Source organism: Felis catus, chromosome F2, assembly GCF_018350175.1.
Source record: "Felis catus isolate Fca126 chromosome F2, F.catus_Fca126_mat1.0, whole genome shotgun sequence".
NCBI classification, from domain to species: domain Eukaryota; kingdom Metazoa; phylum Chordata; class Mammalia; order Carnivora; family Felidae; genus Felis; species Felis catus.
In genome coordinates, this window is record NC_058385.1 from 36,759,026 (window position 1) to 36,785,917 (window position 26,892).

The 26,892-nt window shown below is 34.7% G+C and overlaps 1 long non-coding RNA gene and 1 pseudogene across 2 annotated transcripts; both read right to left on the minus strand.

The window, feature by feature from the left end:
- Nucleotides 1–341: 341 nt before the first annotated feature.
- LOC123383148 lies at nt 342–24,585 on the minus strand. 2 transcript variants are annotated; one of them, XR_006592585.1, is made up of 3 exons: nt 20,440–24,585; nt 9,206–9,339; nt 342–511 (listed from the first exon to the last, which is right to left on the minus strand). It is a non-coding gene; the product is annotated as an uncharacterized LOC123383148 (long non-coding RNA). The 2 variants fall into 2 exon arrangements; XR_006592586.1 differs by lacking the exon at nt 20,440–24,585 and having other exon boundaries at nt 9,206–11,759.
- On the minus strand, nt 12,004–14,951 carry LOC111558524 (annotated as a pseudogene).
- Nucleotides 24,586–26,892: the final 2,307 nt, after the last annotated feature.

A 26,892-nucleotide genomic window follows, 5' to 3' on the forward strand; every position in this document is an offset into this window, starting at 1 on the left:
TGGGGACCAATTCCGAATTCCACTTCCTTCATGAAATCTTCCCTAATTTCGCCAACACCACTCATCACTCTTTTCTATGAACTGTGCATAGGATTTCTGCTTCTTTTGTGCCTGTTTGCATCATAAATTTTTGTGTGCTTGTCTATTTCTCTTACTAGATCATAAGTCCATTAAAGCCAGGAACAATATCTCTGTCACTTTGAATCGACCATAGCACCAGTTTATCCTTACCAGCAGTGACAACTCTGTAATGGTGATAAGTATGTCAACTAATAAAATAATTTTGGGTTAAGTTAAAAAGAGAGACCTTTCTGGAAGTAGAATTTAAAGATGGAACTTAATATGGCTCCAGAATCATTTATTATAGGTCTTAGTTGAGCTTATTCACTCTTAATATTGGTATCTTGATCACACTGTGTCCTTTTTCAGTGAAACTGTCAAAACCCATCTGGCTGGTCAGCAAAATGTTGGTGCTGCTGTGACACCCTGTCAACAATGACACTCTCCATACCTGCCATATGAAAAATAAAATAAAATAAAATTAGCGTGTTATACAAAAAAGAGAATTGCGTCAAGAGTAATATGAAGGAGTTGTTACAAAGAAGACTTTCTGTAGTATCTGGGAACAGCCCAAGATAGATAATATTCTATAAATTCCTATGACCAGTTCCACATAATTTGTTTTCGCATAAACACTGAACTCAAACCCAGGTTTCGATAACTAGAGACGCTAAGAGATATTAGCTTTAGCTTTAAAAGAAACTTCAAAAAAGGATTTCAATTAAAGAGTAATATGGTATGTACACGTTTTCAATATAATTCATCTACCACCTACCTTACATATTAAAATCCAATTTATACAATTTAGATTTCATGAAATAATAATGCTAGCCACAGTTATTTGTAGCACAATGAACATTGTTGAAAGTCTAAAACATGACAGTGACCTTTATATTAGTCTGTATTACTACCCAGAAAAGGCAATTTTATTTCATAGCCTATTGAATATAGGAGCCATTTTCAGATGCATCTAGTTTAAGTGGTAAAATTACAGAAAATTACACATACAGTATGATAGCTTTTTTCCTACTCTAAGGAAAGCACCTAAATGCCTTCAAATTCTGTAAAATCATTGCTCTTTTAGAATCAGTGGTTCCAAAATTATCAGATGCTGTCAAATTTTGCAAATATGTGCTTAGTTTATGGTTAATATATCTTTATTGATGACCATTGATTTAACATAGATTATTAGGACTATTACACTGGACCTAAGCAAACCTCAGACAATAGCATCCAGCATCATTCTGTTGAGACAAGAGGGGAAAAGGACGGTAGGAAGTGGAGGAAAACACGCCCCATGAGATCATCAGCAAGGAAATGCCTGGAGGAAGACCAGGCCTTAACCACTGTCAGTTCCTAGACACTTATGGGTCTTTCACATCTAAATTTATCTAAAGTCTCTAATTTTATTAATGTATACTAGTTACATACGTTCCTTGATGGTTCTCTAGAATTGTGATTCGTATGTTTGACAGATAGCTCATAATTCTAATACTGAGAGTTTGAACAAATCTCCCTGTCACTCCTTTTCACTTTTGTGATTGGATGAACACTGGTCTTCTTTCTCATTCATCAGCATTTGACTTTTCAGACTGGAGTTCAATATTTCTATTCCATCATTTTTCAGAGTTTAGAAATCTCCTTAGTCATTTAAATTGCCCTTCCTGAGAGCTTTCTAGCTGTTTTAGGGTGTTACTATTCTTTTTAACTCTGTCAAAGCCAGGTCATCCCTGCTTTTTGAGATCTAAGATTTTTAATATCCCAGCATTTAAAGATTTATGCATTTTCTAACAGATGCAGAAATCAATGGGAAATCTCATGAGATCTTGGAAACTATAAATTAAAAGTAACCCAAGGCTCACACTGTAGATACCTAGACAGCTAATATCTACCTGGTGGGCTAGTCTTATCTCAGTGTATCAGAACACCTGTCTATATAAAAAAGTCTTTTCTAACTTGTTGTATACTGTGCTATTTCCTATGTTAAAACTACTCCTTAACATGCTAAATTTACCTATCCAGGGAAGGAAGTATATTAGTACATTGTGATCTGATTTAAAAATAAAATATTCTTCAGTCCTGAGATATTAGTGTGCCAAACAGGTAGAATTTAATGGAATAAGGGTGTCAAAAAGTGGCTGAGTTTAAAGAAATATATGCAAAAGTAGGCCTGGGTAGGGTTTCTCGGGAGCTAAAGTATAATTATGTGTAAGCATCCAGAAAACAGGTCCTCAGAGATAGGGACCTGAAAAGAGGGGTAAAGGTAATAGTAGCAGATGCAAGTAGGTTTAAAATTAGTCCCAAATAAAACATTGCAGTTATCTTAACTCAAATGGCACAGTCGTATAAGAGACAAATTGAGTCTATAATATAATGCACTAAGTGGCTGCATAAATATAAACAATTACTTTAATCTTGATTGTTAACCCTTACAAACTGATAACGCATTAAAAAATACTGGCAAAGTGGATCTCCAATTAAAGACATAGAAATTCATTCTCTTTTTAAAGGTCATTCTTTATTTTTTAAAATTTACATCCAAATTAGTTAGCATCTAGTGCAACAATGATTTCAGGAGTAGATTCCTTAATGCCCCTTACCCATTGAGCCCATCCCCCCTCCCACAACCCTTCCAGCAACCCTCAGTTTGTTCTCCATATTTATGAGTCTCTTCTGTTTTTTCCCCCAATGTCTATCAATGGATGAGTGGATAAAGAAAATGTGGTATATATAATGGAGTATCACTCGGCAATCAAAAAGAATGAAATCTTGCCATTTGCAACGATGTGGATGGAACTGGAGGGTATTGTGCTAAGTGAAATCAGAGACAGACAAAAATCATAGGACTTCACTCATATGAGGACTTTAAGAGACAAAACAGATGAACATAAGGGAAGAAAAACAAAAATAATATAGAATTCATTATTAATTAAAAAAAATTTGTGCAAATAATCAAACTCACTATTAAACAAAGATATACAAATTAAAATAAGAATAGAAGATATTTTTAACCAACAAAATGGCAAGAATTAGAAAACATTATCCTAAAGACAGTAGCAATACACCTGGTAGGAATATAAATCGGCACAAACTTTCTGGGAAATACTTTGACAATATGTATCAAGGTCCTCAATAATACCATAGTGTTTCAGAAATCTCTCCTTTGGAAATAATCAAAGATGCAATAAAGGACATATTACCAGCATTACTTGTAGCAAGAGAAACTAAGAAATAGATCGATATTATTATATAGATGCATAGAAGCATATCCACAGGGTTAGATAAATTAAGGTTGAAATATAAAAGAATATTATATAACTACTAGACATTGTTTTTAAAAATATGTAACTATGGGGGGTACCTGGGTGACTCAGTCGGTTAAGCGTCCGACTTTGCCTCAGGTCATGATCTCATGGTTTGTGAGTTCGAGCCCTGCGTTGGGCTCTGTGCTGACAGCTCAGAGCCTGGAGCCTGCTTCAGATTCTGTGTCTCCCTCTCTCTCTGCCCCTCCCCCACTCACACTCTGTCTCTCTCTCCTTCAAAACTAAATAAACATTTTTGTAAAAAATGTAACTATGGGGAAAATAGCTGTGACTCTTAAGAAGAAAAGTGTGGAAGAGAACATTAAATCTTATGTGAGATTTTCTCTGAATAATGGAATTGTACTTGATTTTTTACTTTCCCTTTTATACTTTTCTGTATTTTCTACAGAATGATGTACTCCTTATCTATTCTGAGGGAAGGGAGAGTCACATTTGTAAAACAAATGAAACTCCAAAGGGGAACTTCTTAGGCCTTGCTATTAATAGTAAAATGCTTCCAAGAAAGTAGAATCCAGATAGGAACTGAAGTCTGGACACATTAGGATAGTGTCAATTGCTAACTTTTCTCCATAGTCTCAAAGTAATTTGAAAGACAAGTGCTTGCGTTATTACCTTACAATTTTTAATCTTGAAATTATGGATTCTAAAAGACAGAGTCCCTCTTACGGAACAAAAACTTAAAGACTATTAACCAGAATTGATCGAATATTAAATGCTTTACCTGTATTAATTTTTCTTCACAACCCTATTTCTGCAGATGAAGAAACCGAGTGCCAAAGAGACTAAAGGACACATGGTTGCCAGTAAATAATAAATAACACACAGTTGTCAAGCAACAGAGACAATATTGGAATCCAGGAAGCTAGACATCAGAGCAGATGCTTTTTTTTTTCAATTTATTTATTTAAATTTATGTTATTTAACATGGGTAGTATATTGGTTACAGGAGTAGAACCCAGTGCAGAACGCATGCTTTATCCATTAAACTATTCCACCTCTCTGATGGTATTGTGCCTCTTAAAGTTTCTAATTGACTAAATCCATTAGTTGCAATGGGCAGTGATTTATTGCTCACATACTTACTTCTCTGTGACTGTATTCACCAGGGCTACAGCTTATCTGGTTCCAGGCCCCTGAGACAATCATGTGTGCCCATATCATTTGCATGAGAAGTTTACAAGTGAAGGAGTGGGATGGGGGTGGTGTTAAAAGAGGGACCAAAAAAGAATACTTAATTTCATAAAATAGTTTTAGGTTATTGCACCAATCAGTTCTTTCACTGAGTTTGCAGACATAGAAGGACGATTGGCTTCTGCAAAAGTCCATATAACACACCCAACACGAGATTGCTTTCCCCTTATCACTTGCTCTATGGGCAAGAGTCTAAAATTCAGGGTGTAACTAAAATTTTAATGAAACACGTATTCCTTGTGTAGCTTCAATGTTATGGTTGGTTTAAAATTATTAAATTCTGAAACTGTCTGATTTACTTTGTCTTCCAACTGGACAAAAAACTTTTTCCTATAACTAGGAATCTGCCATTTAATAGCTTTATAAAAATTCAGTTGTCAACAAATTCTCCATCAAAAGCTCTCCTCAACCATCCTATTGCACTTTTAAATAAATCAGAAAAGCATTCTACTTCAAATGAGAAGCAGATTGAATATGCAATAAATTCCTTCTTTTATGACAATTTTCCCTGGAGCTATGTTTATCAATACCACTGAGATGCTGCAAACTTTTGTTGTAAGATCAAAAAATAGAAGAGTTGATACAATGACCATAGAAAGCTTTGTTCTCCTTTGTCTGAACTTAACAGAGAGAATGTTGTCATATTTTAAAATTAAAATAAAGGAGATAGGACAACTGGCTAGTCAATTATTTAAGAAAAAATAATAAACCAAGTCTTTTCCTCAGGCCTTCAAAGAAGAAGAAGAAGAAGAAGAAGAAGAAGAAGAAGAAAAGAAGAAGAAGAAAAAGAAAAAAAAAACAATCATATAAAACTTTAGCTGGATTACAGATATAAATTGAAAAAATAAAACCATAAATAATAGAGAAAACATGGTCACATTATTTTATAATCTGGAGACATGGAAGGCTGTCCCTAAGTTCAATATAAACCAGAAGCTATAAAGGAAAAGACTGATATGTTTTATTGCAAACAAATAAATTTTTTTATCAAAACAAAGTCAAAAACAAAGAAAAATGAGGGAAAATATCTTCCAGACCTGTGAACTACATTGAATTATGTCAATTTTTTAAGACCACATAACAGTAGAGTGGAAAGAAGCAGGATAGGTGAAAGAGACTTCCACATTTTACCAAATAACCTTCTAAAACAGGATGTTTGCCACAAACATGTATTTTTCTTAAAATTCAAAAGTAAAGAGAGAGTGAAAGAGCTAAAAGAAGAGTGAAGGAAAAGAAAATTTTAAAGACACCATATTTTCCGTACATATCAAAATTGCCATAGTCTAATATCTTCCACCATTGAATAACTAAAAGAGGCCACAATGATTTCCAGGTGCAAACACATCTGAATTCAATCAACCAGAATGACATTTTGGTACTCTTGACATTCAGAAGTCATATGCATCTTGCTTTTTAGAATTTTAAACCAAGTACCAGCCATTTTTACTCCACCTGCTGGTCAGAGTGTATGTCATAGAGATGCATTGGCATAAATTATTGCAATTAGGATTTATATTGATTAAATGAGCTTCTTTCAGTTTGTAAACTATACTTTTCCTTCATGACAATGTGTTTTGTTTTTCACTCTGCTAGAAATTGTTCTCATATCATACTTATCAGAAAAACAACGGGATTCTAAACTTTGTAATCAACATTGAAGAGGGCAACATACCTGCCAAGATCAAATTTCCCAATGACCTCCAAAATTCATAGTCACAGATCATAGTCCAAGCTTTGTAAACAGTGTGTAGCAGCTACAGTCTGTGTCATGAGGAAGAATAAAGAGATCAACTAGGTACAAAAATCTGGTTTTTTTGTTTTAATATTCTTTTCCTTGTCCACTTACTCTTCGTACGTGTCTTGCAAATGCACAGTATCGTGCTTATTTTTTTTAATGTCTACTTATTATTTTTGAGGGACAGAGAGAGAAAAAGTGAGAGAGAACACACACCCTCGTGAACAGGGGAGGGGCAGAGAGAGAGGGAGACAGAGGATCAAAGTAGGCTCCTTCCACCCTGACAGCAGGGAGCCCAATGCCGGACCCTAACTCTGGAAACAGGAGATCATGACGTGTCGTGAGCCGAAGTCAGTTGCTTAGCTGACTGAGCCACCCAGGTGCCTCCCCCCACAGTACTGGTTTTAAAAATAACAAAAGAGGAACACATGGCTTTACAAATTTTTATAGTTCGTGAATTTATATTGACTCTTGCAAAAGTACAAAAATCAATTTGTATTTTTGAAGCATAAGTAATGCATTATATTAATTTTTAATTTTTTTGTTTACATTTATTTATTTTTGAGAGACAGAGCCCTAGTGGGGGAGGGGCAGAGAGTCAGGGAGACAGAATCCAAAGCAGGTTCCAGGCTCTGAGCTGTCCGCACAGAGCCCGATGCTGGGCTTGAACTCACAAACCGTGAGATCATGACCTGAGTCGAAGTCAGATGCTTAACTGACTAAGCCACCCAAGCATCCCTATATTAATTTTTTAAATATGATTCTATGAAACCAATATTATCTTAATCCAGGATTAAATATGGAACAAGATTTATTTCCTCTAGGGTTAATTTTCCACTCTACTAAGAGACATTTCTTATTTTATTTTATTTTATTTTATTTTGTTTTGTTTTATTTTTTTTAATTTACATCCAAATTAGTTAGCATATAGTGCAACAATGATTTCAGAGGTAGATTCTTTAATGTCTCGTACCCATTTAGCCCATTCCCCTCCCACAACCCCTCTAGTAATCTTCTGTTTGTTCTCCATATTTAGGAGTCTCTTATGGTTTGTCTCCCTCCCTGTTTTTATATTATTTTTTGTTCCCTTCCCTTGTGTTCATCTGTTCTGTGTCTTAAAGTCATCATATGAGTGAAGTCATATGATAGAGACATTTCTTGAACAAGATACATATAAGATGAATTAAGGAAAAAAAGTCAGAAGATTGGTTTAGCCATGTACATGAAACAATCTTAAATGGCTAATTTTATAACACTGTTGCTGCATCATCAAATTCTGGTTATATTGAAACAAAATTCCAAGCTAAAGGGATTAAGTATTTAAAATATATTCTAATGACGAGTATCCAGGATCTATAATTCTTTTCTTGAAAGAATGATAAAGATTGTCTTTTGGAAAAGCTCCTTATCGCATTTTTTTAGAAACATCTGAATTCAATTTACATCTAAAGAGTAGACCTCTCTATTCAGTAGATCATATTATCAAAACAAATTTGCATCCATTGAAAGATATTGATATATTATTCCCACTAATACCCAAATGGAAGGTAAAACTCTTCCTTTCCAACAAGAACATTTAGATTAAGAGCTGAAAAAAACCCATCCACTAATATGGCAGCTGATCAAATGCATGATTTTTATTGGAATCTTTTCCCCACTCTGTTGGAAAGTGTCTAACGTTGTAGCAGATATTTCCTTTGAACTCTTGCCCAGAACTGGATTGCTAATATATATATTAGCGATGTATATACATAGGCACCACTGACTTTCAGTATTTTTGCTTGAAGACTATACAACATGTTGAGAATTTTTTTTCTAAAAAAACTTCTTTACTTACACCAGGATGTGTTGCATCTTACTTGTAAAAGTGTTGACACCATACCAAAGCTACCAACGATGAAAATTCTCTGACCCTGGGGAAAGCAATCAGTCCAATCACATATTTGAACTGAGTAGTTAAACATGCCAAGGCTCTTTTGTCTGTTTATGCTTAGAGCCGCAAATTTAGAATAAGAAACTACCCAGCTTCGATTATTCAATAATAATTTATTAATAGCTGAAAATAATACCAAGAACCTTGGTACAGATGAATAGAACTAATTCCTCTCCTTGAGGAGCTCCTATTATACAATCCACCCCAGTCTCACCTTCCTTAGGTGTCCTGGTGTGGATCCATGAGGGGAAAGAGAGAAAGCTAGTTGGGAGATGCCTTCGTTCCTAAAGTTATCCTCAAATTTGATGTTTCTCTAGATGAATTCACCTCAGTTTTCCAAATTAATGCCTTTCAGTCTAAAAATAGACATTCACCCTCCTTTCAAATTGTCCACATTAATCCCTTTAACTGAATAATGGCTAACTGTACCTGCAGGATATCCTCTCTAAAATAGAAAACATTTGATTCTCAGACTGAGGTAGGTTTGTGACAAGTACGTGTGAATTTGCTCTGAGAAGTTAATGGTGGTGGTTTTTCAAGGTGCAATCCTAGCAGTGTGTTGAAGGAAAAAAAAAATCTTTTTTGTCGATGATTCAGAGGAGTTCTCAAACTACATGTTCCTATATTTTAGGTGAGAAGAAACCCACAATTTATTAATTATCAGGTGCTAATTATGGATTATTTCACATAATCCTCAAAACAGTCTTATGTGTTGGTGTCTTTAGTCCAATTTTGCAGAAAATACAAAGTTAAAGAGGCAAGTAGCTTGCCTGAGGAATTCTAGGATTCAAACATAGGTCTGTATTGCTAAAAAGTATGTTTTACTGCTATTATATCACAAGGCCTGAACATGAAACAACAGGTATAAATGCATGTATCTTGAAACCATTTCCTTTAAGGTGATAAAGCACAGATAATGAAGACCACTCTGAACAAAAAAAACCTCTGAGCTTATTTACTCACCAGACAAGGGACGAGAGTGCACACAGGAGTGAAGAAATTCTTTAAGTGGGTCATTTAAGGAGAACATATCATGGTGGATGAGGAATTCATGGACTCCTTGTTCAGTTAAGTTCATTGTTCAGTTATCCAGAACTCTGGATAAGACAGAATGAGTCCATAAATCTGCGTGCTGTTGGTTAAAAAATTTCTATTGTATGTGGTCAGGAAAAGGTCTTCAATAAGAAAAAAAGTTTCTGCAAATGGAGAACTCAAAGTTTATGGTCATTTACCAGCTTCAGGTGATTATAACCAGTTATGGTGAAAAGTAGTATTCAGGTTTTTGGTTGTTGTTTGTTTGATTTTTAAGGACGTTAAAGATTTTTTTAATATGTCCATGAGGGAATTAGCAAGGTGGCAAATCTGGTTCAAAGGAGAAACACTTGTAATTTTAGCCACTAAAAGAAAGAAGGCTAGGATAAAATTGCTAAATTATGTGCAAAACTGGTTAATGTCCTCTAGGACAATACTGTGAACTTTATCTTGTAAACTCTGTTACATAAAAAGAAAATACATTTGCATATCTACTAGACAAAATTTATTTGCATCATTATTTATTGTAGCATTTGCATCATTATGTTTTCTGTGAGTTAACAGCTAAATATATAGAAGGGTAAAACACCCCAATGAACAGTAAACAGTAAGTCAGACAAACCTCCATTATCCTGAAGAATTAGAAAATTCTTAGGTGGACATATAAGATAATGCCTCAGTAAAACATTGAAAAATATGTATTTATTTTTTTGTCTCTTTCCAAATTTGGGTATTTTTTCCTCAATACTCCTCCTTTGTATTAAAAAAGGATCACCGATTAATTATTTTGATCACAGAAATGCTGAACGCATATGTTTTTGGCTTGCTGTCTGGACACAAGATTTACAATATTTGTTAACTTGTATAAGCCTCCTTATATTATGGTCAAGAAACGCAGAATTAAATGGTAACTAGCAACTACTAGAATCAGGCAATTATCTTCTATCTGGAGATTTTATAAAGAACCTAGGATGGTTTTCACAATGATCTCCACCATCCAGAGGTGTTTTGTTTTTTTTATTTGTTTGTTTGTTTGTTTTTTGAGTAACTTAGCCTTTATAAAGCCGAAAACAAACAAACAAGCAAACAAAAACCTAAAGCAGTAGAGGATTACCTTACACCAATGGCAAGATATGGACTGGCAGGTTAAATGAGAAGGTATCAGGTTAGGATTTCAACATATGAATTTTAAGGGGACACAGTATTTAAACCATATCAGACCACCTGTTGAGTCACAAAACAGGTATCAGTACATTTGAAAGGATTAAAATCAAATAGGAGATATTATCTGATAACAACAGAATTAATTTAGAAATGAAAAAATAAGATAAATAAGTATTTGGAAATCACGCCATGCACTTATAAATAACTCATCAATAAAAGAAATCCCAAAGGAAATTAGAAAATATTTTAAACTGAGTGATAATGAAAACATAGCATACCAAAATTTGTGATACACAGTTAAATGAATGTTTACAGGAGTGATTAGGTTTAATATCTTATACAAAGAGTTAAGGGTAAAATCAGTGATATAAGTTTCTGCCTTAAGGAACTAGGAAAAGTAAAGTGAACCTGAGGTAAGCAGAAAAAAAACAAAAAACAGTAAAAATAGGAATGGATGTCGACTAAGTAAAAAACAATCTGAAAGAGATAACTGATAAAGAAAAATTTGTTATTTTAAAGGATTCATAAAAATTGGTAAATCCTGATTAAACTGATCCAAAAAAAGAGTGATAATTACCAGTCTTGGGAATAAAAAGAAGCTATCACTACAGATTTGATAGACATGAGAATAATATTCAGACAAGACAGTGAACAACTTCATGCCAATAAACTCAACAAAAGAGATAGATGGAAAAACTCCTTTTCCCAAGAAACAACTTGATCAGAATATTGACAAGATAGGAAGTTAGAAAAATATGAGTAGTATTGAAACTATTAATGAAATTGAATACATATTTCAAAACATTGCCACAAATGACTGAACTAGTGAATTCTATTAAATATGTACAGTGGAAAAAAAACACTAATCAAACAGAAAACTCTTCCCAGAAATAGAGGAGAGTACTATCCACTAAATTTATGTTTAGAATAAAAAAAAAACACTAATTAAACAGAAAACTCTTTCTAGAAGAAGAGAGCACTATCCACCAAGTTTATGAAATCAACATTGCCGTGTTTAAAAAAAAAATCAAATAAGGTCATCACAAGGAAAAGAAAATATAGACCAATATCTCTCATGAACACAGGTGCAAAAAATCCTAACAACATACTAATATATCTCAGAGATAATGCAAGTTTAGTTCTAAACCGCCACAATAGAACAAATATTGCAATAAAGCAAATCAAATTAACTTTTTGGTTCCCCAGTGCATATAAAAGTTATGTTTACAGTATACTATAGTCTATTAAACATTCAATAGCATTATCTAAAAAAAGTGTACATACCTATTAAAAAATATTTTATTGCTAAAAAATGCTGACCATAGGGGCGCCTGGGTGGCTCAGTAGGTTAGGCGGCCGACTTCAGCTCAGGTCATGATCTCGCGGTCCGTGAGTTCGAGCCCCGCGTCGGGCTCTGTGCTGACAGCTCAGAGCCTGGAGCCTGTTTCAGATTCTGTGTCTTCCTCTCTCTGACCCTCCCCCGTTCATGCTCTGTCTCTCTCTGTCTCAAAAATAAATAAACGTTAAAAAAAATAAAAAATAAAAAAAAATGCTGACCATCATATGAGCTTTCAGCAAGTCATAATCTTTTTTGCTGGTGGAGGGTCTTGTCTCCAAGTCGATGGCTGCTGACTGATCAGAGTGCTGGTTGTTGATGGCTAGAGTGGGTGTGGCAATTTCTTTTTATTTTGTTTTTTTTTTATTTTTGGCAATTTCTTAAAATAAGACAGTAAAGTGCCACATAGATTGACTTTTCCTTTCATGAATGATTTCTCTGCAGCCTATCATGCTGTTTGATAGCATTTTACCCACAGTAGAACTTCTTTCAAAATTGGAGTCGATATTCTCAAACCTTGCTACTGCTTTATCAACTAAGCTTATGTAATATTTTAAATCCTTTGTTGTCATTTCAACAATCTTTGTAGCATGTTTACCAGGAATAGTTTCCATCTTAAGAAACCACTTTCTTTGCTCATCCATAAGAAGCAACTCCTCATCTGTTCAAGTTTTATCATGAGATTGCAGGAATCCAATCACATCTTCAGGCTCCACTCCTCCTTCTAGCTTTCTTCCTATTTCCACCACATCTGCAGTTACTTCCTCCACTGAAGTGTTAGCCCTTCAAAGTCAGCCATGAGGGTTGGAATCAACTTCTTCCAAATTCCTCTCCATGTTGATATTTGGATCTCTCCCCACAAATTACAAGTGTACTTAATGGCATTTAGAATGGTGAATCCTTTCCAGAAGGTTTTCAATTGACTTTGATTAGATCCATCAAAGGAATCACTATCAATGGCAGCTATAGCCTTATGAAAAGTTTGTTTCTTATATAATAAGACTTGAAAGTTGGAGTTACTCCTTGATCCATGGGCTACAAAATAGATGTTGTGTTAGTAGGAGAAAAACAACATTAATCTCATTGCACTTCTCCATCAGAGCTCTTAGGTGGCCATATACAATGTCAATAGGCAGTAATGTTTTGAAAGAATTTTTTTTCCTCAGCAGCAGGTCTCAACAATGGAACTAAAATATTCAGCAAACCATATTGTAAATAGATATGCTGTCATCCAGGATTTGTTGTCCCACTTTTAGAGCACCAGCAGAGTTGATTTAGCATTGCTCTTGAAGGCTCTAGGATTTTTTGAATGGTAAGTGAGTACTGGCTTCAACTTAAAATCACAAGATCCATTAGCCCCTAACAACAGAGTCAGTGTGTCCTTTGAAGTTTTAAAGCCAGACACTGACTTCTCTCTAATCCTAGATGGCATCTTCTTCCAATGTAAAGCTGTCTCATCTATATTGAGAATCTGTTGTTTAGTGCAGCCACATTCATTAGCTAATATTGTTAACTAAATTTTCTCAATAACTTGCTACAGCTTCTGCATCAGCATTTGCTATTTCACCTTGTACGTTGATTTTATGGAGATGGCGTCCTTCCTTAAACCTCATGAACCAACCTCTGCTAGCCTCAAACTTCTCTTCCTCACCTCTTGCAGTCCTCAGAGAATTGAAAAGAGTTAGGGTCTTGCTCTAGATTAGGCTTTACTAAGGAAATGTTATAGCTGGTTTGATCTTTTATCAAGATCACTAATACTTTGTTCATATCAGCAATAAGGCTGTTTTGCTTTTTTATCATTCATGTGTTCACTGGAATAGGACTTTTAATTTCTTTCAAGAACTTTTCCTTTGCATTCACCACTTTGCTATTTATCACAAAAGACCTAGCTTTTGGTTTACCCTGGCTTTTGACATGCCTTCTTCACTAAGCTTAATTTTCTCTAGCTTTTGACTTAAATTGAGAGATGTGCAACTCTTTCCTTCACTTGAAGACTTAAAGGGCACTTGTGGGATTATTAATTGTCTGAATATCATTATTGTTGTATCTCAGAATAGGGAGGCCCAAGGAGAGAAAGAGACGAAGGAATGGCTGGTCAGTGGAACACTCAGACACAACATTTATTAATTAAGTTCTCTGTCCTATGTGAGCACAGTTCATGGCTCCCCAAAACAATTAACAATGTAACATCTAAGATCCCTGATTACAGATCACCATAACAAATATAACAATAATGAAAAGTGTTGAATTATTGCAAGAAGTACCAAAATGTGACATACAGACACAAAATGAGCAAATGTTGTTGGAAAAATAACAGTGGTAGGTTTGCTCAGTGCAAGGTTGCCACAAACATTGAATTTATAATACATAGTATCTGAAAAACATAATAAAGTGCAATACACTAAGGTATGCCTATTACGCATATCAAATCCAGCAATATGTAAAAAAACATCATGAGCAATTAAGCTTTATCCCAGGAATGCAAGTTTTAACATCTTATAATGAAGGAATATAATTTAGAATATTAAAAATAAAGTAATTAAAAATAACAAAAATAAAAGAAAAAAACAGATGATCACCACACTTTATAAAGCACTTTTAATATTCAATAGTCATAAAAGTGGAAAATCTTAAGAAACTATGAATAGAAGGAAATATTTCAGCTGATAAAAAGGACTATCTATGAAAAATATAGCTAACATAATAATTAATGGTTACAAATAGAAAGCTTTCCCCCAAGATCAATAACAAGACCGCATTATCTACTCCCACTTTGTACTGAATTTCCTAGTCAGTTCAAGAAAGAAATAAGGAGAGAGACAGAGACAGAGAAGAGAGAGAGAGAGAGAGAGAGAGGTAGCAAGAGGGAAAGAGGTTAGATTGAAAGAGAAAAAGTAAAATTTTCAGGGCACCTGGGTGGCTCAATTGGTTGAGCATCCAACTTTCGCTCTGGCCATGGTCTCATGGGTTTATGAGTTCAAGTCCCACATTGGGCTCACTGCTTTCAATGCAGAGCCCTCTTGGAATCCTCTGTCCCTCTCTCTCTGCCCCTCCCCTTCTTGCACTCTCTCTCTTAAAAATAAACATTTTTAAAAAAAGAAAAAGTAAAAATTTGTATTTGTCAGTCAACATTAATTATTAATTAAGGAATCTATCAAAAAGATACTGTAACTAATAATAGAGCATAGCAAGGTCACAGGATAAAAAGGCAATATTTAAAAAGTAATCACACTTCTACATATTAGTAATAAACAATCATTAAGTGTAATTTCAAAATACAATTTATGATAGTATCAAAACCATTAAATACTTAAGGAATAAATTTTTAAAATATAGAATGTACAAAATAGTGGTAAGAGAAATTTTACAAGACCTAAATAAATGAAAACATATATTGTACTCATCAACTGAAAGACTCAATATTATTAATATGTCCATTATCTACATTTGGATCTATATATTTGAAGTAACCTCAATACAAAAATAAATAAATAGTTCTAAATCTTATGAAACTGCATTAGACCCAAAATAGTCAAATCAAAGGGTGCCTGGGTGGCTCAGTCAGTTGAGCGTCCGACTTCAGTTCAGGTCATGATCTTGCAGTCCATGAGTTCGAGCCCCGTGTCAGGCTCTGTGATGACAGCTCCGAGCCTGGAGCCTGTTTCAGATTCTGTGTCTCCCTCTTTCTCTCTCCTCCCCCGCTCATGCTCTGTCTCTCTCTTCTCAAAAAATAAATAAACATTAAAAAAAACTTTTAATAAAAAAAATAGTCAAATCAATTTTGAGGGAAAAAAAAGAAGGAAAGAAAGAAAGAGAAAGGATGTATGCTACCTAATTCAAGACTTAACAATAATAATTAAATCAGTTTGTATTGGCATAATGATGGGCATGGAGATCAATGAAACAGAACAGAGTTCAGAAAAAGACCCACATGTATATATGTTAAATTGATTTTTAATTAAAGCTATTGAGTAAATTCAATGAAAAAGTATTTTAAATAAATGGTACTAGAACAACTGGATATTCTAACGGGGAAAGACAAAAATGCTTACCTTGCCCTCTGCCACCCACCATACACAAAAGTTTATTCAAAAGGACTCATAAACCTAGACATATAAAACTATCAAACTCCTGGAAGAAAATGTGGAAGAAAATCTTAATGACCTTGGGCTAGGCAAAGATTTCCCAAGACACAAAAACCACAAAACTTAAGAAAAATAATTGATGAGTTGAACTAGAGCAAAACAAATACATTCCTAGCTTTGAAAGATATCAAAATGAAAAGACAAACTGGAAAAAGAGAAAAGATTCATGTATCTACATATGACAAACGACCGTATCCAGAATATAAAATAATACAGATTGGAGCAAAATTAAATGATAGAGATTAGTAAAATAATAGAAAATATTAACAATGCTAATAATTGTTTTTTTAAAGTTTATTTATTTATTTTGAGAAAGAGAGAGAGAGAGAGAGAGAGAGAGAGAGAGTAGGGGAAGGGCAGAGAGAAACAGAGAGAGAGAATCCCAAACATGTTGACAGCTCAGTGCAGGGCTTGATCTCATGAACCACAAGATCATGACCTAAGTTGAAATTAAGAGTCAGACGCTTAGCTGACTGAGCCACCCAGGTGCCCCAGGAGTTGGTTTTTCAAACATAGACAAAATTGACAAATATTTAGCTATACTAACTGCCAAGAAAAGAGAGAGGACTCAAATAAATTGTAAGCAAAAGAAGAGATGTTACAAATGATATCAAACAAGTAAAAAAATCATGAAAAATTACATGCCATCAAGTCAGACAACCTAAAGAAATGGATAAATTCTTAGAAATATACAACCTATCAAGATTGACCCATGAGGAAATAGAAATTCTGAACAGACCAATAATAACTAAGAAGATTGAATCAGGGGGTGCATGGGTGGCTCGGTTGGGTGAGCTTCTGACTCTTGATTTCAGCTCAGGTCATGACCCCAGGGTAACAAGACCAAGCCCCATGTCAGGCTTCACACTGAGCATGGATCCTGCTTGATCTCTCTCTCTCTCTCTCTCTCTCTCTCTCTCTCTCTCTCTCCCCTTCTGTACCTCTCCCCTGATCATGTTCTCTCTCTAAAAGAAAAAAATAAAGGGGCGCCTTGGTGGCTCAGTCAGTTAAGCATCCAACTTTGGCTCAGGTCATGATCTCAAGGTACATGGGTTCGAGCCTGACATCGGGCTCTGTGCTGACAGCTCAAAGCCTGGAGTCTGCTTTAGGTTCTGTGTCTCCCTCTCTCTCTGCCCCTCCCCTGCTCACACTGTGTCTCTCTATCTCTCTCTTAAAAATAAATAAACATTAAAAAATAAAGAAAGAAAAGAAGAAAAAAATTAAATCAATAATCAAAAATCTCCCAACCAAGAAAAGTCACCACCAGATAGTTTTACCACTAAATTCCACCAAACATTTAAAGAAAACATAACAACAGCTCTTCTCAAACTCTTTCAAAAATTTGAAGAGGAGGGAACATTATGAAACTCATTTTATAAGGCGAACAATTGCCCTGATACCAAAGCCAGATAGGGACACCACAAGAAAAGAAAATTAGAGATCAATATCCTTGATAAATATAGATGTAAAACTTTCCAACAAAATATAAGCAAACCAAATTCAACAGCACAATGAAAGGTTCACACACCATGATCAAGTGAGATTCATGTCTGCAATGGAGGATAGATCAACATATCCAAATGAAAAAATGTGATATCCAACATCACAGAATGAAAGATAAAGATCATATAATCATCTCTATAGATGAAGAAAAAACTTTTGACAAAATTCAGCATCCATTCATTGATAAAAACATCCAACAAACTGGATATAGACAGAACATACTTCAACCCTATAAAGACTATATATGGCAAGTCCACAATTAACATTAAATTCAGTGGTAAAAGTCTGAATATTTTTCCTCTAAAATCAGGAGAAAAAAACAACAATGATGCCTACTTTCACCACTGTTATTCAACATAGTACTAAAAGTTCTAGCTAGACAAGGAGGAGAAATAAAAGGCATCCAAATTGGAAAGAAGAAACTAAAACAGTTTGTGTTTACAAATAAGATGATCTTATATACAAAAAACCCTAAAGGCTCCATGAAAAAAAAGCTGTTAGAAATAATAAACAAGAGGCACCTGAGTGGCTCAGTCAGTTAAGCCTCTGACTTTATCTCAGGTCATAATCTCATAGTTCATGGGTTTGAGCCCCATGTTTGGCTCTGTGCTGACAGAGCCTGGAACCTGCTTCAGATTCTGTGTCCCCTTCTCTCTCTGCCCCTCCCCTGCTTGTACTCTGTCTCTCTCTGACTCTCAAAAATAATTAAATGCTAAAGAAAAAATAAAGAAATAATAAACAAATTCAGTAAAGTTGTGGGATACAAAATCACCATGCAAAAATCAGTTGTTTCTATACACTAATAATAAACTATCTGAAAAATAAAAAAAAAGAAGAGAATAATCCCATTCACAATAGCATTGAAAAGAAAAAAATGTTAGAAATAAATTTAACTAAGGAGGTGAAAGACCTTTACACTGAAAAACTGTAAGACATTGATAGAAGAAATCAAAGAGGACACGGATAAATGGGATGATATTGTGTTCATGGGTCAAGAGAAATAATATTGTTAAAATCCATATACCCAAAGCCATCTAGAGATTCAATGCAATATGTATTAAAATTCTAGTGGAATTTTTCACAGAAATAGAATAAACTATACTATAATTTGTATGGAATCACAAACAACCCAAACAGTCAAAGCAATCATGAGAAAGAAGAACAAAGATAGAGGCCTCACACTTCATGACTTCAAAACTACACTACAAAAGTATAATAATCAACACAGCATGGCACTAGCATCAAAATAGGTATGTAGACGAATAGACCAAAATCGAGAGCCTACATGCATACATGGTCATCTAATATTTGACAAGAGAGTCAACATACTCAATGAGGGAAAAGATAAATCTTCAATAAATGATGCCGGTAAAATTGGATATTCACATGCAAAACAATGAAACTGGACCCCTATTTTACACCACTCACAAAAAGTAGCTCAAAACGGATTAAAGTCTTGAATGTAATACCTGAAACCATAAAAGTCCTAGAAGAAAACATAAGGAAAAAGCTCCCTAATATTTATCCTGGCAATTTTTTTGTATGGCACCAAAGCACAAGCAATAAAATAAAAAATAAACAAGTTGGACTACATCAAACTGAAAACTTCTGCACAACAAAACAATCAACAAATTTAAAAGGCATCCTACAGAATGGGAGGAAATATGTGCAAATTATATATCTAATTAGGGGTTACTATAGAGAGAAATACTTGTAAATCATCTACCTGGTAAGAGGTTAATACATATGGAACTCATACATCCAGATGGCCAACAGGTACATGAAAAGGTTTCCAACATCACTAATCATTAAGGAAATGTAAATCAAAACCACAAAAAGATATCGCCTCACACTTGGGAGAATAGCTATGATAAAAAAGCTAAGAGATAACAATTGCTGGTGAGGATGTGGAGAAAAGGGAGTCCTTGCGCACTCTTGGTGGGAATGTAAATTGGTGCAGCCACTAGGGAAAACAGTATGGAGTTTCCTTAAAAAATTAAAAATAGAACTATCATATAATCTAGCAATTCCACTTCTGGGAATATATTTGAAGGAAATAAAATCACTATCTCAAGGAAATGTATGCTGCTCCATAGCTCCATGCTCATTGCAGTGTTCTTTTCTTTTTTTTTTTTTTTTACAAAAGCCAAAACATAGAAACAATCTAAGTATCCATCAGTGAATGGCTTAAGGGATAAAGAAAATGTGATATGGAATATTATTCAGCCACAAGAAAGAAGAAAAATCTGCCATTTGTAACAACATAAACGAATACTGAGGGCATTATGTCAAGTGAAATATGTCAGATATGAAAGAAAAATGCTATATTATCTCATGTGGAATCTCAAAAAACATTTAATTTAGTTTAGTTTAGTTTAATTTAATTTAAAAAATAAAATAGTAACTTAACCCTGCTAAAGAGGCTCTCTCTCTTTTTCCCTCATCTCATATCTATATATGTCACCAGATTATAAAGTGATTTCAAGATAAAAATATCAATTTAGGGTAGAAAATATCAATTTAGGGTAAAAAATATCAAGACAAAACAAAAAGATCAGCCTGCAAAGCTCTATGAGGTAAGTATATTTATAGTACTTATAGAGATAAAGGAGGATTAAAAATTCTAACGAGAGTTCACTATGTTAAAAAAAGGCCTATTTATAAAAAAGCATATCTTATAAAGGGACAAAATATAACATAGTAATAAAAAATAATCTTTGGAAATGAAACTTTGTATTAAATAGCAGATTAGTCATATCTGAAGAGTAAATTAGTGAGGTAAAAGGGTATGAAAAAAAGCAAGAATGCAAAACAGAAAGACAATTTAGAAAATAGGAAAGCGTTGTTAAAATGATGTGAAATATTCATCCAGAAGGAATTCCAAAAAGAATACGAAGAATTGAAAAATGGTAAGATTGACTCCATTAATATCCCTAATGTTTGCCACTCCCTGTATCATATTCTTTACATACGATTTTGCTGTTCCTCCCATAAAGAGGTTGAAAATATCTTCCTACCTTTCAATTCCGAGGTAAGCCATATAGTTTGATTTAGCCAATGGGTTGTTAGCAGATATAACATGAGCAAAGACTTGAGAAGTCCTTACACTTCCTGCTTATCTCCTGAGCTCTGTGAATGCCAAGAGAACATGCATGACCGGCATCCTGGAAGATGAACCATACGACACGGAGCCAAGTTACCAGCCATCCCAACTGAAGACAACCTAGATCAGGTGGCAAAGTGCGGATCCCAAGCATGGGAGTAAACCTAGCCAAGATAAACAAAGATGCCTAGATAATCCACAGCTGATCACAAAAGCATGGGCAGCCTGACCAAATCAATCAACCTTAACCCAGATCAGATGAATCCCATAGCCCATCATTTAAATTAACGTTCATCGCTAATCAAAACACAAGTTTTGTCGATGTTTGTTATGCAACATTATTGTTACAACGGAGAATGCCTGTAAGAAGATAACCCATATTAAAAGAATGGTGAGAATTTTCCAGAACTGATGAGAATGCAGCACGTTAAAAAATGTGACATCTTGGTGAATTCAGGAATGGAAACGTTTAGTGGTCTCGATTTAGAGGAAGGATGCCCAAAAATGTCTCAAGAAGTGTCAACAAATTTTTAAAAACAGGACTACTCTTACTTCACTATAATTTAAAATATATTAATATCAGCCATGCAGTTCTTTGAGGTAGAAGAATAATACCATAAAATCAAATTGTCCCAGGTCTGATATGGCAAATGATTGACAGGCACCAACATCTCTACCTTTTCACCACATACTACTTTCCTAGGGCTGCTGTAACAAAGTATCATGAACAATGGACAGCAATTTATTGTCTCACAAATCTGGAGATTAGAAGTGTGAAATCAAGCTGTAGGCAAGCATGTGCTCCCTCTGCAGTCTGTAGGGGAGAATGAATTTTCCCTTGCCTCTTCCAAGTTCTGGTAGCTTCCCAGCAATCCTTGACTTTCCTTAGCTTGCCAGCTGCAGCTCTTCAATCTCTACCTCTGTTATCACATGGGTGTTTTCCCCCGTATCTCTTCTCTTCCTAGAAGGACACCAGTCATATTGGATTAGGGTCCACCCTAAACAAATGTGACCTCATTTTGACCAGACTATATTTGAAAAGACCATACTTCCAAGTAAGTTCACATTCACAGAATGAGGCTTTGGATTTCAATGAATCTTTTTGGGTGACATAACTTAAAACATAGCAAACTCTATTTCCAAAGCTCATAAAATGCATCCATGGTTCTTACGTTGCATGTGCATTCTAATGTGCTCAAAGATCATGTGAATATTCTAAGTGTCAATTACATGTACTTGAGAGTAGCGTATGCATGCTATTAATTAGTACATTCTGGTTCTAAATTAAAATTAATGTACTGTCATTCACAACTATTAATCAATGAATATGAAATCATATTCTTTTGACTAAATTAGCTACAAGTATTCAAGATACATGAGATGAAGTATTTTTCAGAATGTGGCGGAATTCTTGGGATAAGATTGCGAATAGAGGTAGACTGTAAGGCTTTACATTATTGGATTCGGAAGGATCATAATATTCTTTAAGATGCTTTTCAAAACAAGAACTTTTTCAACTAAGAATCAACGTTTATTTTTACATTCCAACCAATTTGTGTGCGTAATAATCGAGATTATTATGAATAAGTTTTAATAAAATGTCTAGCAGAATTCCCACTGACTACATTTAATATATGTTAAATATTGCCTTTTCTGTTCTTGAAGTTAAGATCTTTTTAATCTTTGTTTTTGTTATAGAGACAGAGTTTTAAATTGAATTCTGGCGGAAATGATTCATTCCTTTTTAGTCTTGATCTCTCATGTAAACTTTTATAATTATTTATATTCAAAATACTTGGTGTTTTAAGCGCTCTGTTTTCTTTGGGAAAATAAATTTGTAGGAAGCTCAGAGTTCATATTGTCACTAATGACCACACATTTGTAGTTAATCAGAAATAAAATTGTTAAAAATTTTGAAACAGAAAGGTACACAAAAACCCAGAAACTTCCTCCATTGTATAAGATAGATGTTTGCTGTGGCAATGCCAATAGACACTCATCTGACAGGCACCAACCTCAACTATTTTAAACATACTTCCTAAAATGTTCCATGATAGTAAAGCTCCTTTCCAATGTGACATTATTAAAACATAGAGTTTAGAGAAATAAACCTCAGCATTTCTTCAAAGCCAATTTCCATGAGGTAGCTTTCCAAAAATATCATCAAGAACTCTGTTCTTAGGAGTGGAAATGCAGATGAACAACACAAACAGATTGGACAAGACTGGCAGATATGGCTGCCACTCAGAGGTTTTGCTAGCTAAAGATGATTAATTAAATAAAGAATTGTCTCGGTAAGCAATATGGTAAACATTAATACCATGGGCATCTAGAGAACATTGTCATTTCTTTAAAATTAGTGTACAATAGTCAATAGTCTCTAAATGGATGACAAGTAATTAGCAGGATTTTAAGTGAACTGATCTCTATGTACCAGATGATCAGATAATTTGTTAAAGTATTACAGCATTCCAAGTAGGAAACAATAAAAATGAACGATGAACTTAATGCTTTGTGGGTCAAGCCAGGCCAAAGAATGCTTATTGCTAATAATTTCCTAGAGCACCAGAAAGTATTGCTGAATTTGCCACTCTTGAAAGCTAGTCAGCGCTTTGTTTTTGCGCAGCATTGGTTTCCTATTAGAGGCATCAGATAAGAGTTTACATTATGTTGAATGGTTTTGTGGCTGCCTGTGTTCCAAAATTCTATGTAGTTCTCATTCACCTGAATCGTTATTCATAGATTTATTGAAAGGACAGAATAGCTTTAAGAATGTCAAAGAGGAGGGTGATATCAATCTACAAAATAGACATTTTCCCAGGCACGGTTGCATGATATATTTTAATGTGGTTTATCTAATGTTTAGTACCAAGTTTTTTAATCAATGAATACCTATTGAATGCTTGTGATGAGTCAGTTCATTATGCTTGGTGCTGCAGATAAAATACAGAGTAAAATCCAGACACAGTCCTTACCTTTAGTGAACTTAAATTCAGGTGGTGACGTCATCAAATCTCAGAAAATGCACACGTGTGCAACTCTGAGAAACGCGAAGAAAGAGAGTACATCGAGCTGAGAGCATGTTTAATAATAGGAGCTAGCTTTCTCAGAGAAGACAAGGAAAGCTTCCCTGAAGAAATGATGATTGCACAGAGATCTAAAGGATATTAACCAGGAAACTAAGAAAGGAAGAGCTCCTAGGCAGATAGAATAGAAAAGGTCAGGAGAAAGCAGTTGTGACCAATGAACCGATGTCAGGAAGACCTACCTTCCTGGGGAAGTCTTGGAGGTAAGTCAGACACATGAGGATTGGTTAGCAAATAATAATAAAGGAGGCTCAGTACAATGAACTAAGAGATTCTATTTCGTAGGTGACTCACAGATACAATCAAGGCCTCTGTGCCAAAACTAGAGGCATCCTGTACCATCTCACAGAAAGGATACAAAAAAGAATAACATGTTGCTTAGGAATTGAGAAATATTGGAAAATTAGTACATAAAGGCACAGACCTTTAAAAATAAAACAAAAATGTTTAAGTCATAAAAACAATCTAAACAGATGAATACCAGTGATGTTCTAGCTGTGGAAATTCATTATGATCTTCACAAACGTGGCAAATCCTTCCACAATTGAGATACAGTCAAACCAGGAATAAACCATTGGATGAGTGGTATTGGATCAATCCATGGAACATAATAGAAAGTTCACAAAGAGCTCCTAGTGTTTATAGAATGATCATGAGTGATAAAGTCTATATACATGCTTAAAAATTCCAGATATATTATAGATTAAATTCATGTATTCATATATTAATTCAAGATTTAATGGAGACCTACTGTGGCTTTTGTAGGAAGATGGAATACAGCGATGAAAAGATTGACTAGGTCTCTGCCTCGTGGAACTCGGGTCCAGTGTGGGACAATAATTTGAGAAACAAGAAAATCTATAAAATCAGGTGCAGAGTTACTACAATAAAATAACCAGAAGAAGCCTTTCTGAGGAGACACCATCTGAGCTGAGTCCTGAATGAAGTGCATGTGAGGGTTCTGTGAGTGACTAGAGAAAACATTTTCACTAGGAAAAAAAGGAAGTACAAAGGTCTGAGGAGGTGTAAGCCTAGCATGATTGCAGATCAAAAGACAAAAGTGGTGGCTGGAGGGAAGAGGGAGCATGATCTGGGGAAAAGTTTGAGAGGAAGACAGGGGCCCAATCATGAGGCACCTCCCAAGCAAAAGTTTGGATTTTATGCCAAACGAAAGGGGAAATCACTGGAAGGTTTTGAACTGTATTGTATATGATTTACATTTTGTAGATATAATACTGGAATGTCTATGGAGGACGGACTTCAGAGATAAGAGTGGAAAGTGGGAGGTCAGTTGGGGGGTTCCAGAAGCAATGTGATAGCCAACCAGCCAAGAAAAGAAATGGTTTCAAAAATGAAGGAGTGATCATCTCTGTCAAATGCTTCTGATGGTTGGGGGGATAAAACTCTGATGGAGTAGGTACAAGAAAGTAAGTGTAAAACAATTAAACAAATATTTTTGGAAGAAATATAAGAAAATATATCCAGACACTACAATGAAAGATTGAAATAGTTCACAATGGAAGAATAAAAAACAAAACCTTTCAAAAGCAAAAGATACCACACATTTAGTCAAAACAAAAATAGATCGCAAAAATATCTTCAATAACATTAATATGTGTAATGTAAAAAGAGTTTTCACAATCAATGAGAAAAAGCAACCAATAGAAAAAAAAAACGGATAAACGTTATGAATTGAAAATTTATATTTGAGGTAAATCAAACATCTATGAAACAAATGAGAAGATTCTCATTCTTACTGATGGTGAAACAGCAATGAATACACAATGGTATGTTTTTGGTAGGAAACACAATTTTTGAAAACAATCTGATACTGTCTAATAGAATTTAAAATACACTTATCTTTGGCACAGTTATTCCAGATCTAGGAATTTACCCCATAGGGAAAGAATGCACACACACACCAGGAAGTTCGCAGTGGTATTATTTTAAACAATCGAATGTGAATACTGATCAAGCGGGAAATAATCGGACCAACTTCAGTTCATATACGCACATAATATCCTACAAACTTTTAAAAAATGTTAGATTGATATCAAGGGACCTGGATTTCTACAATGTATTGATCGGGGAAAGCAAGATGCAAAGCAGTTTGTATAACATGATTTATATACAACATGATTGTGGTACTGTCACCAAACTATTAATGATAACTTCTCTCTGATGAGGTTTCTAGTGATTTTCACTTTTTTTATATTTAAGAGGAAAATTACTAAAACACATTCCAAGTATGATTTGTCACAAAAATTATAAATGCTAGTATTAATTAACCTTAATTTCTATATTTATCTAATCGTGTATTTAGACAAAACAAGCATTGAATTTCAGATAGGTACCACTTACCATCTAACATTTATATTTAATCCTTTCTTATTTACAACATTCTCATATATGCTATTGAATTCTCACAATCTCTGACTAGCATCATTTCAGATAGAAGAAAAATTAGACTTGGGGAGGGCAAGTATTAAGTGATTTGTAGGGTCCAGATCATTTAATTCGTAAATTAATGCTTTCACATTAATTTCACATGTAAAATTAAACTTACTAGTATGGATTAGAAAGTCAAGTAAAGGCTTGTCATCTCAAGTCTTATCAAGTCTTAGACTTGAACTAAATGATTGGCAAGGCAAAAAAAAAGCCTCTTCTAGCAGATGCACAGGTAAAGTACCCCCTTGGTAAAGTGTTTTGGTTCAAAACAGTGATCTGTTTTCAGTTGGAACTCTAGTCCTCATATGGCAGTGTGGAGGAACTTTCCCCGAATAGTACTCTTGACCAATCCTTGCCTTTTACTCAGTTGTCCCTGGCAGATGAGGAATGACGTAACTGACTGGGGAGTCCTAGAAAAGAAAACAAACATATAGGTCTGAGCCACTCTGGGCTCTCCCTTGTCAGTGCTTGCTTGAAGAGAGGGAACACTCAAGGCTTAGTCTTGCAGGTAATGGTCCCTTTCTCCACGATGTCTGTCGAAGTTCATGTAAAATACTGGAAGCCAAAGAATTAAGTCAGGTTCTCTAACCAACTCAGGAACAAGGCTGATGTTTTCTTTTTTCCTGCCCATCTTTTGATTGTATTCAAGTAAGGGGAAGGAAAAACAACAACAGAAAGTATTACAGATTGGTCCCCTTAAACTTGAGTATTTGGTTATTTGGGCCAGGAAATTTGCTAATCATATATAAGCCCTGGTATGTGAAGAATAAAGTAACATCTGTGGAGACTGGCTGTTTTTGGCCAGGATGCATGGCTTTAGGCTATGGGCTTAT